General features: G+C 36.1%; 1 protein-coding gene across 1 annotated transcript in view; it reads left to right on the top strand.

Annotated features, from left to right (window-relative positions):
* The window catches only part of ATRNL1 (attractin like 1), a 573,257-nt gene that overhangs the window by 159,551 nt on the left and 395,368 nt on the right, over window positions 1–18,338 (top strand). The gene's annotated exons all lie outside the window — the stretch shown is intronic.

The following is an 18,338-nucleotide window of genomic DNA, read 5'->3' as shown; positions in this document are numbered from 1 at the left end:
AGTACAGATGAAACTACTTTTATTTTACTGTACTCTCAGTAGTTTTATGAGTGGTTTTTGTCTTTTTATAATTCAGCTGTTATTCTCAAGATTTATCCCCCCCAAAAGTAACTTTAAGAAGCAGTAGTTGAATGTTATTTAATTTTTTTCTTTTCTCTTATTTGATTACACCATACATTATTAAAAGTGCTTTTATAGTTTTGAATTGTATATATATGCAAACACTTATGTTTATATTAGATATAAATATACTATATTTGACACAAACCATAAATGCCAACTATAATAATTATATTTATAAAAATTAATAAAGTATTCTCCAAAACTATAATTATATAAAAAATTACATCCACAGAAGGCTGTTAACAACGGAAAATGATCATTTTGTTTTTATTTAGAATAAATATATTTGTTGCTATGGAATTATCCTAAACATTTTAAGTTCGATGTTCATTCATGTCTTTGCCTAAGGTATCATAAGTTTTCAAGTTCCGAGAAGGTGAGCAGAACCAGTTTTTATTCCTTCTCCATCGTCTCTAAACTTAAAAATGAGATCAAAGCATAAGATTATAGGGAAACCTCTACCCTGTTTCCCCGAAAATAAGACCTAGCTGGACAATCAGCTTTAAAGTTTGGAGCAAAAGTTAATGTAAGACCTGGTATTATATTATATTATACCCAGTCTTATATAATTGTATAAGACTGGGTCTTAAATAATAAATTACAGTAAAATAAGACTGGGTCTTATATTAATTTTTGCTCCAAAAGATGCATTAGAGCTGATTGTCCGGGTAGGTTTTATTTTCGGGGAAACACGGTATTAAGGGAGGCTATTTTGGTTTCAACACCAACGCAATTAAATCAGAGTCCTTTGCTCTAAGACAGAAGGATGCCTCCAGTATTTCACATCACTATATACTGGTTGTCCTAAGCAGGGCCAACTTCTTGGGCACGTGACTTGTACATTTGCACAGGGCCTCATGCTTAGAAGGGCATCGTACTTGGTTTAATGTTCTACTGTTGCCATCTTGAAATTCTTGATAAATTTTTAACAAGAGCCCTACATTTTTATTTTGCACTGTTCCTTGTTTTCCTCTTCCCACTATGAGTTATGTAGCAGTTCCTGGACACAAGCAACAGATGTTTTATTTTTGTTCTGAGATTCCATCATGATTATTAACACTGACATTTTAAATTTGTACTGCATTTCTGCATAAATGATATAGCCATCCATAATAATTATCTCTTATGTGGTGTCGTAGCTTAGTAACATATTTTTTTTCTCCAGATGAGAGAGAGCAGTATTTTAATTCATTGACTCATGGGCTTGTAAGGTTAGATATACAGAGTTGCAGGGTTTGGCATGTGTATGGAATAGTCAAAAAATAAATTATATAGTTCTGAATGATGAAAGTACATTTCACCCTAGTTCTTACTTATGACTTTTTATAAGCTGAGGAAAAATTGAGTACTAATTTGTAAAGAGTTATTGTGGATAGAATTGTATTCATTATTTTTTTGTTTTATTTAGTTAGCTTTCGAGTGTGGGACAATGAAAGACTGGCCATCGTTCGTAGAGCAGTTATTTCCTATGGTGTGCTTACACTGGAAAATATGCTCTTGTGAGGACCAAAGTCCAATCAGTACATAGTGACGAAATGAGTGCTTGGTATTATTAATGAAGATAAATAACACATGGTTATTGCTTAGAGTATCTTTCAGGCTAGCAGTGGAGACATAGCCAAAATATATAATAATGTACTAATTTGAGATGCTTATTAACCCTTCCCTCTTCCCAGGATAATTTCTGTTTGGCTTTAAGTATAATTTGGACATCACATATTCTTACATGTTTTTCATAAGCTCCCAAAACTGAAATTGGTTCTCTTCCTATTTGTTAATTTTTTTCCTTGCATTAGCTGTGTACTTGCCTTGATCCTTTACTAGAGTGAATTCTTTGGGGACCATTGCATCAGTACCGCAATGTCAGTGTTCAGTAAATTTATTTAATGGAATGGAATGAAGAGAATATCGAAAGAGGACTGAAAAGGGAGTGAATAACTTATCTGGGTGGGATAAGGGAAGTTTGAGCAGGGAATATTTGAGCTGGAACTTGAATGAAGAGGTAAATTGTTCTGGGTTGAGAATATAGTAAACAGTAAAGCAAAAAAAAGTGAAAATGAACAAGGTCACAGCATTTCCAGTGTTTTCTCAAGGATGTACAAGGTGTGATCAAATAATACAGTGAATGTTTAAATTAAAAAAATGTGTTACAGTAAAAGGCACATTGCCATTAATCCCCCTCGTTTTGAACACACTTATACCATCATCCTTGCCACTTTCTGAAGCAGTTCTGGAAGTCCTCTTTTGTGTCTTTAGTTGCGCTGTCCTGGCTGCCTTGATGTCCTGAATCATTTTGACTTTGTGGAAGGGCCAGAAGTCACATGGTCCAGATCCCGTGAATAAGGTGGATGAAGACACACCGTACTGTTTTTATTTGACAGAAATTGCCATACCAGAAGCGATGTGTGACACAGAGCATTTTCATGATGGAGGATGATTCACACTTCAAAACATACCTTCTCTCAACCGTAGCTCACACCCAATGACTGCACCGAACAAGTTGAAACTTGTCACACACTGTTACTAAGCTTCCATGCATCACTTCCCACATTGAAGAGCTCTGCCTTTCCGTTGGGTGGCACTTGGCAGCAGCATTCACCATATGTATTGATCACAATGAGAAGGCTCCGTGTCACACTTTGCTTCTCGTATGGCAGTTTCTGTCAAATAAATACATTACGGTGTGTTCTCATCCACCTTATTCACTGGATCTGGAACCGTGTGACTTCTGGCTCTTCCACAAATTCAAAATAACTATGAAAGGTAAACATTTTGAATCATTTCAGGACATTGAGGCAGCCATGACAGCGCAACTAAAGACACTCATGAAAGAGGACTTCCAGAACTGCTTCAGAAAGTGACAAGAATGATGGGATGAGTGTGCTTGAAGCGAGGGCAAGTACTTTGAGGGAGATTAGTGGCAATGTGTCTTTTACTGTAATATTTTTTTTAATTTAAACATCTACTGTATTTGTTGATCACACCTCATAGAGAGCTAGAAAGAGCATCACTCCCACCTTTACAATGAAAGAAATAAAAGTTGGGCAAACTGCAAATTCATTAGTTTTCTTGAAGCCATTGGACAGTCGAGATAACAGGGTAACCAAATGGCCAAAAAGCTAAAGAGAAACAAGAACTTTCAAGGGGAGATGGGCCATGTCCGTTGGCTTACCTGGAGTGAAACCTCCTGGAAACTTAGAAGATCAGCCGAGGTGGTTAATAAATTGATGCTGAAGTGTGCACTGCCAGGAGAGTGTGAAGCTCCTGGGCCACAGGAATGCTGGAGTCCATACTCTATTCAGAATTTTTTTTTTCCACAAACCCCACCAGTTGCTCATGGAAAAATTGGAGAAAATTTTAAGAATGTGTTTCTTTTGGTATAAGCTGGGGTTAGGGGGAGAAATGGCAGACACAGTGGGTGGAGCTTTGATAATGAGATCAAAATATTCTTTTAAAGAGGCACCAAATTACTCATCTTGCCAAGGTAATGATAGTTCTCATTCTGTCCCTGGCCTAAAACACAGTTGGAACTCAGAGTTGGTAACAAAAAACGAATTTAATGAATATATGACCTCTAATATAAATATGTAGAGAGTAAAGTGGTGTTCTCTATGAAAATTGTTTACTTTTCAGGAGCAACATGTGGACTTTAAAGAAAACACAACCTATTTTTGTAAAATTTACAATGTGAAGGTAACACATAGTTGCATTCTGTGAAATAAACTGTCACTCAATCACATTCATTTTCAAAGAATAGAGCAAAGAGGTCAGTAGTATTTATTTTCTTTTAACCTCTAACAACTCTTGTATTAGAAACTGAGGGATCCTCAATGCGAAATCAAGGGAATAGGATAAAAATAGGTGAAAGAAGTTTGTTTAATGAAAGGTTGGGGCAGATACTTAGAATGCATTTTGCCAACTCCCTTGGCTCTCATGGTTCCACCAAAGCTATAGTGGACAGTCCCTGTACTTCCCAGTATCCACATAAAGCATGAGAATCTTTGTTCCTCATTTAGTTCTGAAGCTACTCATTTCCACCCAGGTGCAACCAGGAAGTAAGTGTCAGACAGTTAATGCCAGTATGGTTAACACTTAACCAGTGACAAGTGGGAATTGGTTCTACATTTCCCACTTTGTCAGTCGTACTTCCTGAGATAACTGCCCTTGGCAAGTACCCACATCCAAGTGCTTATCTCAGCATCTGCTATTGAGGTAATTCCAACTAAGGCAGATGCTACTGGAAGTGGCTCAAGATAACAGACCTGCAGCACCGGATTTTATTATGGGGTGGCTTATCAGATGGCAGGAAGCACCACAGTGCTGATTGTAAGTGAGGGTAGTGATATCCTGGTGTGCTGTAGTGTAATGATTATTGAGACTATTAACCGAGTTTGATAGGATCAAGTATAGGTTGAAGGACAAATGCTAGTTTATGCAGCAACTTTAGTACTTGAAATTATGGGGAGATGGTAATTATCATTGTGAGCTTGGCTGGTTTTCGTTAACTGCCATAAAGCCTTAAAGAAGGAACCTTCCATCCACTTGGGGCACACTATTGAACATCAGAAGGCCTTCGTGACAGCATTTAAAGACCCTCATTTTCTGCAGCCAGAGAGCAGAGTATGTTGAAAATTATGTGCAGGATTTAATCGTAAGGTTGGCTGCCTGCAAAGGAAACGGAAGGCTCAGCTGTGACATTTTGCCCATGCCAGAGTCACTGCCTAATGAGGAGTGGGACTTTGAGGCCTACAAAGGCGACACTTATGAGTGACCTTGGAACCCTGAATCCTAGATTTCCTTGAACACTCCAGGCTGGAAGAAGTGGTCCTCTGTCGTTTGCTAGAGTAGAGCAGCTTCCCTTTCCGTGGAGACAATGTGAAGATTTCACATGAGGGTTATGTTTCGTAACAACGTGTTTGTCCTCCGCCAGAGCGTCCCCTGCTTGTCCTCATTGTCTTTAGATCAGTAAGAACTATCAGGTCTCAGCACAGTGTGGGTGGGAACTCACAATTTCTGCTATAGGAAGAGGTCACTTCTTCACTGGGGGAGTTACAGGGCCTGCCAGATGTGCAGAGGCAGTAATCAGTGGTGCACATGTCAGAGTGGCCATGAGCGAGTTGGATCAGCGGGCATAAAATGTAAGACTGGATAAGGGAGACTTCATTGATATGGCTCCCCTGTGATTTAGGATGTCCTGTCTTAGAGAGTACCCGTGGAGTTGCTGATGGCTCTTTAAAGTGTAGGCATGATGATTGCCTCGAGTAAATAAGGTGGGGAGCTGCTGGGACTGTTTTGGGGAAGTTTTGAGCAGTGAGGTCGAACACCTCGGAAAGTTGGCTGTATTGGAACACACGTACTTCATCATGTCAGACAGCCTATTAACTAACCATGTTTTCTTGAAGGTCTTCCAGAACACTTCCTTCCCTAAAGACAATAAGGAATACAATAGTAAGGGGACCGCTGGAGCCTGTGAAACTCAGTGGAGGCTATTATCTGTAGGCCAGTGGACAGTTGAAAATGTTGCCGGTGAGCTGGGCTTCCTAGTGTCAATGAGTATATCAGGATTCCAGTACCGTAGAAGCCAGGGAGTGAGTGGCATTTAATTCTTAAATGTAGATATCATTGCCTTAATAGTCAGCAAAGCCAACAGGGGGTGTTGGTTAGCAAGGGTGTGTGGTATTATCTATGTGAGTTCTGAGGGATGAGCTGAATTGGCAGCCAACTTTGACTTACGTCACCAGAAAAAAAAAATCATGAACCAATAAGCAGAAGGTTTATGTCAGCTACCCCAGCCAGTGGAAAATTGTGACTCTTAACTCTTTCTGAATTTGGTCCCCAAACCCTACCCATTACAGTAGAGGTTTGGTATCTTTAAGATAATACCCATTACATCTCATCAATATACACAGTAAATATTCATCCACTCTTTCTCCAATGGTACCTCAAGCCATTTAGTAGATAATTAGTTACTGGGAAAGGCAATGTACAGACTTTTGAAGGGCTTTTGGATAAGATATTTGACTGATATTGATCACTAAAATAACATTCATTTAACATTAATTTATTCACTTAAAAATTTGTGTATTGTTACTACATACATTAAGGAGTCATATTAATATTTCAGAAGACACCATTGAGAAATTTTGTCATAACATTTCCTGTATGTGAATTAAAAAACAAACACAATTGAAAAACATGTTTCTGGATCGATTCTTGATTAGACCTTGTCTAATCTAATTACCAGAAAATACTTGAATTCCAACAGGTCAATAAAATGTTCTTATGTCTTGTACACAGTAAATGTGAAGCTCAAAGTATTTTGGCTGGACAAAAGAAAAACATCAATTTATTAGGTCAGTGGTTCTCACTGGAGGTGGAATAGCACCTTCTAAAACTTTATGGATTTTCATAATTAATTATCTTAAATTAGGAAGTGCTACCAGCATATAAAGATGAAGAGTCATAGCCGCTTTGTCAGAATGGGAGCTTAATGGAGACCAGGTAGTAAATGGAGCTTTGGTCCAAATCTGTTTAATTGAGTACATTGGGTGTGCAAGCTCACTCTGTGGTCATTTTCCCTGCCCCTAAATGCATAATTGGAATGGATACATGTAGCAGCTGGCAGACCCCTCAGATTGGCTGTCTAATCTGTGGTAAAAGAGTCCTTAAGGTAGGAAGAAGTGGAAGAAAATCTCTGAAACTCCTCCGATTCACTTTGGACCCAGTCAAGGTAGTAAATCAGAAATGAGACATCTCATGCCAAGACAAATAACAGACTGTTAAAAATGGAGAAAATGAAGTAGTATTATATTCTCAAATATGAGCTGGATCTTATTTGTAAATTGGTTCCAAAATAATTTCCCTAGGTTAAATACCAAACAGGAATATGATGAAATATCACAACATATGTTTTCTGTCTTAAACCCCATCACATAGCGAGGCATATGCAGTTTCTGTTACTTTAAAAGACCTTGGAAACTATATCATTTCTTAGACACAAGGAAAGAGAGGTAGAATAGAGAAAGATCTCGTAATACAAGAGCCAGTAGAGTTGTGTTGTAGGCTTCTGGGAACATTGTCAGAATATCCTGTTGAAAAATAATTGGGAACCCACAAATAAATTTTAATATATAATTTCTACCACATAGATTTTATATCATAGTGCTACAAGTTTTTAAAAAATGCATAGGATATGAATCATATAACAATTTTAATCACTTATTCATGAAATCCAGTCTATTCGTAAGTGGATACTAATAATATTTGGTTCTTAGTCTCTTAAAATGAGTCTCAAATATTCTCTAAACACATGGCGAATTTAGAGATGCGTGTTGTATATACCACGAAAAGGATAGCTATCGGTGATGAGGTTTTCTGAAGTGATGAACACATTTGTAAAATTCTGAACACAATTATATATGGTCTATTTTCAATTTACATGACAGTTGCATTCCTTGAAAATTTAATATATCTTATAAACATGCAAAACTACTCTGTGGTTATATGTAAAATGAAATTACGTTCTAGGCTCAAATAATTATGAACCAAAAAATGTGTCCATTTGCCATGTTATTCAAAAGTTGTGTGGTATTTGGATCATTTTTGTTTTGTTTTGCAGGGTTGCCGTGTGCATTCAGGATGTCTCTCACCTTGGTCTCCCTTTCAGCAAGTTCCATTAGCACTCCATGATTATGGAGATAACCTATTGTTATCCACACATATATCCCCAGTGAGGACCCCTGACCTCGTCAATTAGCGTTTTGCTTTACCTAGCCAAAAAACATTTTGTTGTTTCATTTATGGCGCTTACGATCTTACAGCAATGTATTGACTTCTGGAGAAAATTGTGTGTGTGTGTGTGTGTAGATACTGTGTTTCCTCAAAAATAAGACCAAGTCTTATATTAATTTTTGCTCCAAAAGACACGTTAGGGCTTATGTTTAGGGAATGTCATCCTTGAAAAATCATGCTAGGGCTGCTTTTCCGGTTATGTCTTATTTTCGGGGAAACAGAGTAGATAGATGGTATTGTTAGATATTATGTTGGTACATTAACCACAATGGATGAATTGATCCATAATCATGCTTTACTTTTTATCCACGGTAAATTGAAGATAAAATTTCTCAAAAGCATTTGGAATTACAAATATAATTGCCTGAGGTACATGGCACTATTACTAAGCAGGATCTTGTAAGTTTAGGAAATTGATTCATAATTGAATTCCTTTTTATCTTCCTTATACCTTTCATCTTTACTGACCCCAACTTTTTCAAAGCTATGTATGTTAGGCTTCAGACACTCGTTCTCAAAATTAGCGTGAAGAAGAATCTCCTGGAATATAGTGACTGAAACGCTAGGATGGGGACCAAAATTTTGCTTTCCTACAAGCATTTGAAATGACTGTGAAATGACAGTACTTGATGCACTTTGAGAAATATTGCCTTTGGAGGATCTTCCGGGGCATTTTTCCTCCCTAGTTCACCTTTAGGTCAGCAATATCTAAGGTGATTACCCATTTTAATCTATTTTGTTATGTCTGGTCTTTTTTTTTTTTTTTTTTTTTTTGATGGGGTAAAAGGAAGAGGATGATGCCAAGAACTTTTTCATTTTAGGAAGATCAAACTTGTACCACCTTTTCTAGTCTAGCTTTTGGCACATAGCAGGGGCTTTATAAAACAAATATAAAGGAATGTATCTTAGGATATTTGTTTTTCCCAATTATTCCTGTCCTTTTTTTTTTTTTTTTTGTCTTCTATATTGGGAATGAATGGGGGAAAACAGTACCTCTCTGATCTGTGTGCCTTAATCTCCATTAAATGGATATACAAAGAAGACAGAGGAATCATTTGCTATACAACTTGCCTTTTGTACTGCATCTAATTTGCATATAGATTATCAGCTTCATAAACACTTTTGGATAAGCAGCTGGCGAATATAGTCTTCAAATACTAACACTAAATATTGTTATGCTTTTCTAGGTTGTTTTTGCCCACTGCAGTTGCAACTGCAGACAGGGCTAATGGTTTATGTGTGCCAATGAGCCAAGCAGCCTTGATATCTGAGAAGTAAGATACTTGAAGAACTCCTATGCTTGCTTTATTCTGAAAACATTCACTGAGAGGCCATAAGACAGTAGCAAAAGCCGTAAATCTCAAAATACCAGTTCAGAAAGCATGTTAGTAATTCAATTTAAGCTTGCCCAATAGGAAACCAGATTTGGTAGTGTGCAACTCCTGTTCTTTAGGAAGGTTCTCTTCTGGTAAGAAGTCTAACTTGAGCAAAAAAACTTCCCATGCCAAGTAAAAGCTTGAGTTCTTTTGCAATATGTCTTCCTTGCTAGATATAATATATTCTTGGATTTTTAGGAATGCACTTCTCAATATATTAGCTCTGCCATCAGTCTTTCTAAGCCATCGGTCTTTCCCCCCAGAACTGTACTAGATTGAATTTCATTTAGTTGTCAATTGTGAAAACTTTCTAAACACAGTTAGGCTATGTTTCTCCAGTGTCTATTACAGGTTGGAGGTCACGTAACTGGGTTCTGACCAATAGGTATAAGTAATGTCCACCACTGTAGGCCTGGCTCATAAAACATTTCTATGCCATACGCTCTCTCTTTCCCCATTCAACAGTTCAGTGGCGAGGGAGATGAGGACCTAAAAGATTGCAGAGCTCTGGACAGCCCAGGTCCTGGAATACTGCATGGAGCAAGACCCCTTCCCCAGTTCCACCCTCTGCACTGGGCTGTGCCTTAAGCTACCAACAATCTTTTAGTGTGTAAAACTAATGAGACTTTGAGGTTGTTTGTTGCAGGAGTTAGCATACCCTTTCAGGAGGAATTACTATTCCTGGGGCACCTACCTTGACATTCTTGATTATTGTTCTTTCATTTAAATAACCTTAAATGACCTATTCATTAAGTGTGACTTCTGGGGTTAGGTTAGTCAACTGCCTATGGAGTGTTTAGAGTTAAATTATTTTTTGATCCCCGTTCATCTCTTAAAACCTTGGCAAACGTTTGTATCTCTTTTATTAGGAGCTATTCTCATTGAAGGCTGTCTCTTAGGAGACTTTAGCATAGTCCTTGATCTCCAATTTGATTATTATATTACATTAACATCTGGCAAAACAAAGTTAAGTGGTTTTAACTCCAGATGGTCAGAATAGGTCACATAACACATATAGAATTATTGGGATTGTTGGTACAAAGTAAGTGCAACACAAGGAACAGTGTGGAGTTAAGGTGTAGGATGTAGTAGTTATACGTTGGAAATAATCACAAAAAGAAACAGACTTAATATACCAAAGAAAGAGAATACTCTTTAAACTTTCAACTGATTTTGGCCAGTCTTCTATATTTACTATTAAAGATTATCTTCAAATAGCAGAGGATGAAATAAATATTTCCTAATATGTCCAACTTAACCTTCTGTGAAGAAATAAATTACAGGAAATTTCAACATTGTAATATAGAAATACATCTGGTACATATGTGGATGCTTTATCAAACTTCTAAGATGTTAGAAGATGAACTACTGCTCTACACTGTTCCGTCAGTTTGATTCATTTCTGGGTGCCCCCGTGCAGTGGCTACGTTATAGAATTCAGCAATCTTCCTTCTAGGGAAAAAAAGATAGATCATTGAAAATAATTCAGTGCAATCTCTTTCTCAAATAATTTTTGTGTCTTGCTCTGACATTTGCAGATGCAAATATAATATCCCCTATTTTTATTAATGTTCTTCTTCTTCTTCATTACTGTCAACGTCATTGATATCGTAGTTAACATCTGGAACGCTACTAAACGGCCTGTCTCTGGGTTGAGGACTTGTATTTAATTCTTACAACAATTCCATAAAGTAGGTAATATTATTATCCCTATTTTGCTGTAAAGGAAATTGAGACCTACGAAAGTTAATTTGTCCAAGTTCCACAATCTAATTAGTGTTGGAGGAGGATTTCCACCTAGGTTTCTTTAACTAAACAGCCAGTGCTCTTTACCTATTGTTTACATATCATTTCCTTATTGAGAATAATTGGCAACAATTGAAGCACTATGTCCAGATGAAAAAATATATATATCATTTCTCTTAATGAGAATTTGTCAGAAAATGTATGAATAGTGTTTATGAACTATATGTTATCCTCTTAATTTCCAAATTCTAATGTAAAATATTTAGTGATTACTTAATTAAAATGAAATTTTTTGTGTGTAGCAAAACTTCTTAATACTGTATTTTCCCCCTAGGAGAAACATTACACAATGTAGAGCTTGATTGTACTATAACTGTGCTATAACTGTGCTGAACTTCAGATTAATCGCTATTCAGTTTGTAGTTTTCAATGTGAAATATTTTCTAAATTATCAGTAATTTCAATTAATATTTTATTTTGATCCAGTAATTATTTTTTAATTTTAAAGACATCAAATTGTTATTTTTTTATCTTTTCAATGACTTGTTTTGTAAAACTGGATTTTTTTTTTTTCCATAGACTTGATTTTTTAAGAGCAGTTTTAGGTTCACAGCAATATTGAGAAGAAGGTACAGAAATTTCCCATATACCCCTTCCCCCCACACATGCATAGCTTCCCCCATCACCACAGACTGGTACATTGTTACAATTGATGACCCCAGAGTCCGTAGTTTATTTTAGGGTTCACTCTTACTGTTGTACATTCTGTGGGATTTGACAAATGTGTAATGATGTGTATCTACCATTATAGTATCATACAGAGTAGTTTCACTGCCCTAAAAATTCTCTGTGCTTCTCTGATTTGTCCTTCCCTCTCCCCTAACTCCTGGCAACCACTGTTTTTCTTACTGTCCCCATAGTTTTGCCTTTTCCAGAATGTCATATAGTTGAAATCATACAGTACATAGCCTTCTCAGATTGGCTTCTTTCACTTAGTAATATGCATTTAAGTTTCTTTCATGTCTTTTCATGACTTGATTGCTCATTTCTTTTTACTGCTGGATAATATCCCATTGTCTGGATGTGCCAGTTTATCTATTCACGTCCTAAAGGACATCTTGGTATCTTCCAATTTTTACCAATTATGAATAAAACTGCTATAAAGCTGCAATTAACACGTGCAGGCTTTTGTATGGACTTAATTTTTCATCTCCTATGGGTCAACACAAAGGAGTGTAATTGCTGGATCATATGTTAACAGTATATTTAGTTTTATAAGAGACTGCCAAAATGTCTTTGAAAAAGGCTCTACCATTTTACATTTCTACCAGCAATGACTTAGAATTCTTGTTGCTCCACATTCCACATACTTGGCAGCATTTAGTGTTTGTTCTGGATTTGGATCATTCTAATAGATGTGTAGTGTCTATGGCTATATTCTTTTGTGTCGAGTGTCTTTCATTCAACATAGTGTTTTGGTATTCATCCAGATTGTTGGATCTATGTAGTTGTAATTTGATCCTTTTCAGTGCTTTGTATGATTATATCACACTGCAATTACTCATTCTCTTATTCTCCTACTTGACAATCGTAGTTTTATTTTATTTTTTTTACATTACAACTAATGAGCTTATGAGTATCCTCATATATGTATCCTGGTTCACAAGTGCATACATTGTTGATGGGTATGTATTGGATATCCATATTTTTAATTTTAGAGGATTAACTCTTTTGTAAAATTGTTATATCAAATTATGCTACTTCTAGGGCCATATGAGTTTTCTTAATGCTCTATACTCTTGACAATACTTGGTGTTAGTAAGACATTTTAAGTTTAAGGAATCAGATGGGTGTGCAATTGATTCGTTGCAATTTGAATTTACATTTTCTTAAGAACTAAAGGAATTCTTTAGTTTTTAAAGGTTGAATCTTTAAAAGTTTCATATGTTTAATCATTAATTGAATTTACTCTTTTAACAAATAGTGCTCTTTCAAGTGTGTTTTTCTCTTTTTCTCAGTCATTAATACTGTTTTATACATTCTGGATGCATGTCTTGTATTGGTGATATGTGTGGTAAATACCACTTTGTGGTTTGGGTTTTTACACTATTTTTATGTCTTTGATAAAGAGAAGTTCTTAATTTTAATATAACCAATATATCAGTCTTTCCCATATGGTCAGTGCCTTTGGGGGGGTTTGTTCCCCCATTATTAGGTAGTATCACCAGGGTGGCCAGTTGGTCCTAAATTTTTCTTTGTAGAAATATTTTAATTATTTCTTTAAAATAAGATTTAAAATATTCAATTTCTTTAAAAGATGTAAACTATTCAGATTTTTAATTTCTTCTTATGTCTATTTTATTCTTTGGCTTTAAATTTGTTTTTCTTTTTGTTTTACCAGTTTTACTATGATGTGCTTGGTTACTACTATTGTTTTTTCATTTACCATGCTGGGAATTTCAGAAAGTTCTGCCAGTACCCTTCAAATGTTACTTCTTCTCCACTCTTTCTGTATTCTTCTTTTGGACTCCAAAATACTGTATCTTTTATGTCTTTTACATGTTTTCCACTCTTTCCTGATCCATTTTTCAGTTCACTCTTCTGTGGTTTCTAATTTGTTGTTAATTTCATCCATTCAGTTTCTAGTTTTGGTTGTTGCATTTTCATTTTGTTGTTTCAATGTCCAATTTTTTTAGACTAAATTGTCAACTTTATCTATTATAGTCTTTTATAGTTTCCAATTTTTGTTGTTGTTTGTTTTTAAAGATTTTTATCGGGGAAGGGGAACAGGACTTTATTGGGGAACAGTGTGTACTTCCAGGACTTCTTTCCAAGTCAAGTTGTTGTCCTTTCAATTTTAGTTGTGGAGGGTGCCGTTCAGCTTCAAGTTGTCCTTTCAGTCTTAGTTGTGGAGGGCGCAGCTCTGCTCCAGGTCCATTTGCCGTTGCTAGTTGCAGGGGGCGCAGCCCACCATCCCTTGTGGGAGTTGAACCGGCAACCTTGTGGTTGAGAGGATGTGCTCCAACCACCTGAGCCATCCCGGAGCTCAGCGGCAGCTCAGCTCAAGGTGCCCTGTTCAATCTTAGTTGCAGGGGGCAGAGCCCACCATCCCTTGTGGGACTCGAGGAGCTGAACTGGCAACCTTGTGGTTGAGAGCCCACTGGCCCATGTGGGAATCGAACCAGCAGCCTTCGGAGTTAGGAGCACGGAGCTCCAACCGCCTGAGCCACCGGCCGGCCCTATAGTTTCCAATCTTTTATGCAAATTTTTAATTCTGCCTATTATCTCCTCCCATATAATAAAGGTAGTTATTTTAAAGCCTGTGTCTTTTTCTAGATAATATTTGAATTCCCATAACTATTTTCATCTTTTGTTTCTGCTGCTTCCTGTTCTTGTTTTCTTATTGGTTTCCAGGGTTGAATAGTTTTTCTTTTATACTGGATATCATATTTGTAAAATATTTATAGATAGTTTGAGACCTTTCTCCAAAGAGAATTTAATTTTCCTGTGTGCCTGAGGGCAGTAGTACTTTAAGCATTTTCAGGGATAGGAGTGGTTCAAAGTAGATCTGCAGACTCTGAAAGGCTTTTCTATGCCCTTACTCCGAAGATTACCCTTTGGGAATTAGCTCACCAACCGTGGGTGGACTTAGACTCCAATCATTTTTCCTGTGAAATACTGTTCCCATCTATAATCAGAGACAAAGGGATCCCCCAAATGATTCAACAACCTAGTGTTCTACCTTTCTTGGTAACTCTCTTTCTCTCCAATGCTCTTAAAACATTAAAAATAAAAATCTACCTTTTTTAGTTGTCTTCACCTTACTTAGTTCTACTTACCATGACTGGACTCTGAAATCCATAAACAGCCTTATAACTTTAGAACCTGTGCCTCCTGTACTATTTGAGGATTTACTACCATACCTTCATGTCTGAATTTTATGTTTTTTAAATAATTGTCTTTGAAGTAGGTATCATTATTGATACTGTGTACTCCTTTATATATTTTTGTTCATATTGTATGCTCTGATTTTTATGAGTTTGTTTAGGGGAAGAACAAAGCAAAAGCAAGTATATTTTATCTTGTGTGTAATTTTCAGAATTTCTCATGAAAAATGTGAATGTACTTATCAGATTCTCAACTGTTTTAAATTGTGTCATGATATTTCAAAATTGTAGCAATTAGATGTCCTTCTTCCTTTTCTAGTTTTTGAGTAGAAAAATTGTATCTCATGATGAGTGTGTGTGTGTGTATGTGTGTGTAAATATGTATATATATATTTATATATGTATATATATATTTAAATATTTAAATCAATAGAAACAAAATGATATGCTGTGTTTTAACAGTCAGAAATGTGAAGTTATTTTATATTTTGTTTTTAAAAAGTGGTATTTATAATGTAATGTGATCATTCACATAAATGGTAGATTATTTAGGTGACATGTAATGACAACATTTACCTTTTCAAAGTCCCTACTAAATATTTCAGCCTAAATCTGTTTCTAAAAATGTCAGGTTGTTTGCTTAATTTGCTTAGTGGGAATAGAGAATAATTATCTCTTTGCTTAGACACAGAAATACTTTGAAGTTATGTTTTAAATTTAGCTATGTAGAAGACTTCTGAAGGCTTTTAATGTTTGTATCTAATCTTTATACAGAAGGATTCTGAATGTGAAAAACATTACTTAGTTTGTGTATCAGAAATATGAATGTAATTTATAGTGCAATATTAATTTGTTTAAAGCATTATTTATATGTACACTTTTCCCTTCATATTCTCTTTACCTCTTATAATCTGAGTTTGTGATCATGTAATTTAACTTCTCAAAATATTTGTTATGTGAATTAGATTAGTACATGTTCATATCTAGAATAAATATACTGTTACATATTATAATTTAAAATTTTACATACAACCAAACTATTACGGTGGAAAGACCCTAAAGTGACTACCAATGATCTCTGACTTCTGGTATTCACACTATTTTATCATTCCCTTTGAGTGTTGGTAGGACCTTTGACTTGCTTTTAAACCAGAAAATATGACAAAGATGGTGGGATATCAATTCTATGATTATGTTACATTATATGGTAAAGGTGACAGTATGTCACTTCCAAGAGTATGTTTCAAGTCTCTGTCTTGCCAAAAGACTTGCTCTAAAGACTCTCCCCGATGGCCTTGAAGAAGTAGGTGGAGCTGATGGCATCCTAGGAACGGAGGGCAACATCTAGCCATTCATAAGAAACAAAGGCCTTCAGTTCTGTAGCTGCAAGAAAATAAATTCCGCCACCAACGTGAGGGAGCTAGAAGTAGGTACATCCCTAGTCAAGCCTCTGATGAGAACCCAACTCCAGCTGACACCTTGATTGCAGCTCTGCAGAGGACCCTTGCTCCAGCCTCCTGGAGCATCTCCCTGAGGCTCTGAGTCAGAGAACCCAAGTATACCAGACTCCTGACCAACTATGCCCAGACTCTGACACAAAAATTATGAGATAATAAATATGTGTTGATTAAAGTCACTAAGTTTGTGGTAACTTCTTACTTGCATTAGATAACTAGTGCAGATAAATCTTTGTTCACTGAATTATATATTTCTGTACTAAATACCTAATACTTTAAGTGCTTTTAACCTATGAAGGGAATCTCTAGTCAAGATATAAATTTTACTTTTGTATTACAAAACACAGTGTCTGTTACAGAATAAAACGCAGTTTAAACCGTTTTTTATTAATCTGATTATTTTGTATTTATATATGCAAAATTGCCTTAAGAAATAATTTAGAATTTTCTTCTTTTTTTTCCATTTTCCTTTTTATTTTTACTTAAAGTTTACTGGGGTGACAATTGTTAGTAAAGTTACATAGATTTCAGGTGTACAATTCTGTATTACATCATCTATAAATCCCGTTGTGTGTTCACCATCCAGAGTCAGTTCCCCTTCCATCACCATATATTTGATCCCTTTACCCTCATCTCCCACCCCTTACCCTCTGGTAACCACTAAACTATTGTCTGTGTCTATGAGTGTTTGTTTCTCATTTGTTTGTCTTGTTCTTTTGTTGTTTTTGGTTTATATACCACATATCAGTGAAATCATATGGTTCTTTGCTTTTTGTGTCTTACTCATTTCGCTTAGCATGATAATCTCAAGATTCATCCATGGTGTCACAAATGGTCCTATTTCATCTTTTCTTACTGCCGAATAGCATTCCATTGTGTATATATACCACAACTTCTTTATCTATTCATCTATCCAAGGACATTTGGTTGTTTCCTTGTCTTGGCAACTGTAAATAAAGCTGTGGTGAACATTGGAGCACACTTGTCTTTATGTATAAATGTTTTCAGATTTTTTGGGTAGACACCCAGGAGAGGGATTGCTGGGTCATATGGTAATTCTATTCGTAATTTTTTGAGGAACCTCTACACTGCCTTCCATAGTGGTAGAATTTTCTTTGTTTGTAATAATGCTCTCTTCCTTTGTTTAAAATAATTGTTTGTGAGGTCCACCATTCTGATACTTTAATATGTATTTATTTATAAGGTCTGTAATGAAATTGAAGATTATAACAATCTTGATTCCAGATCACATTATTATATAAGTTACATGAAAATCTGTAATGACTATGCCAAACATTTCAATATATCAGTTCATTATATTTATAATATGAGGTCGGACAGTTAAGTTCACGAACTCATCCTGGAAAAAGTGCTGTATACCTCATAGCTGAATATCACAATGGTCACCTTCAAAGTACTCTCCTTGGGAAGCTATGCACCGACGCCAGTGCCTAGTCCACTCTTCAAAGCTGTTTTGGAACTCTTTTTCTGGAATGGCCATCAGAGCTGTCATCATATTACCCTTGATGTCCTGAATGTCATCAAAATGTCTTCCTTTTAACATTTCCTTTATCTTCGGGTAAAGAAAAGTCATTGGGGGCCAGATCAGGTGGGTAAGGAAGGTGTTCCAATACAGTTATTTGTTTACTAGCTAAAAACTCCCTCATAGATGGTGCCATGTGAGCTGCTGCATTGTTGTGATGCAAGAGGTTCAGGCAAAAAGCAAAAAGTTCAGGTCATTTTTGTCTAACTTTTTCACGCAGCCTTTTCAGCACTTCCAAATAGTAAACTTGGTTAACTTTTGTCCAGTTGGTACAAATTCATAATTAATAATCCCTCATCAAGTGTAGTACAATGACAGCTCTGATGACCATTGCAGAAAGAGTTCCAAAATTGCTTTGAAGGGTGGACTACATGCTGGCGTCGATGCGTAGCTTCCCAAGGGGACTGTAGTGATA

The sequence above is a fragment of the Rhinolophus ferrumequinum genome, chromosome 16 (assembly GCF_004115265.2).
Source record: "Rhinolophus ferrumequinum isolate MPI-CBG mRhiFer1 chromosome 16, mRhiFer1_v1.p, whole genome shotgun sequence".
NCBI lineage: Eukaryota > Metazoa > Chordata > Mammalia > Chiroptera > Rhinolophidae > Rhinolophus > Rhinolophus ferrumequinum.
This window is presented reverse-complemented; position numbering and strand designations above follow the sequence as displayed.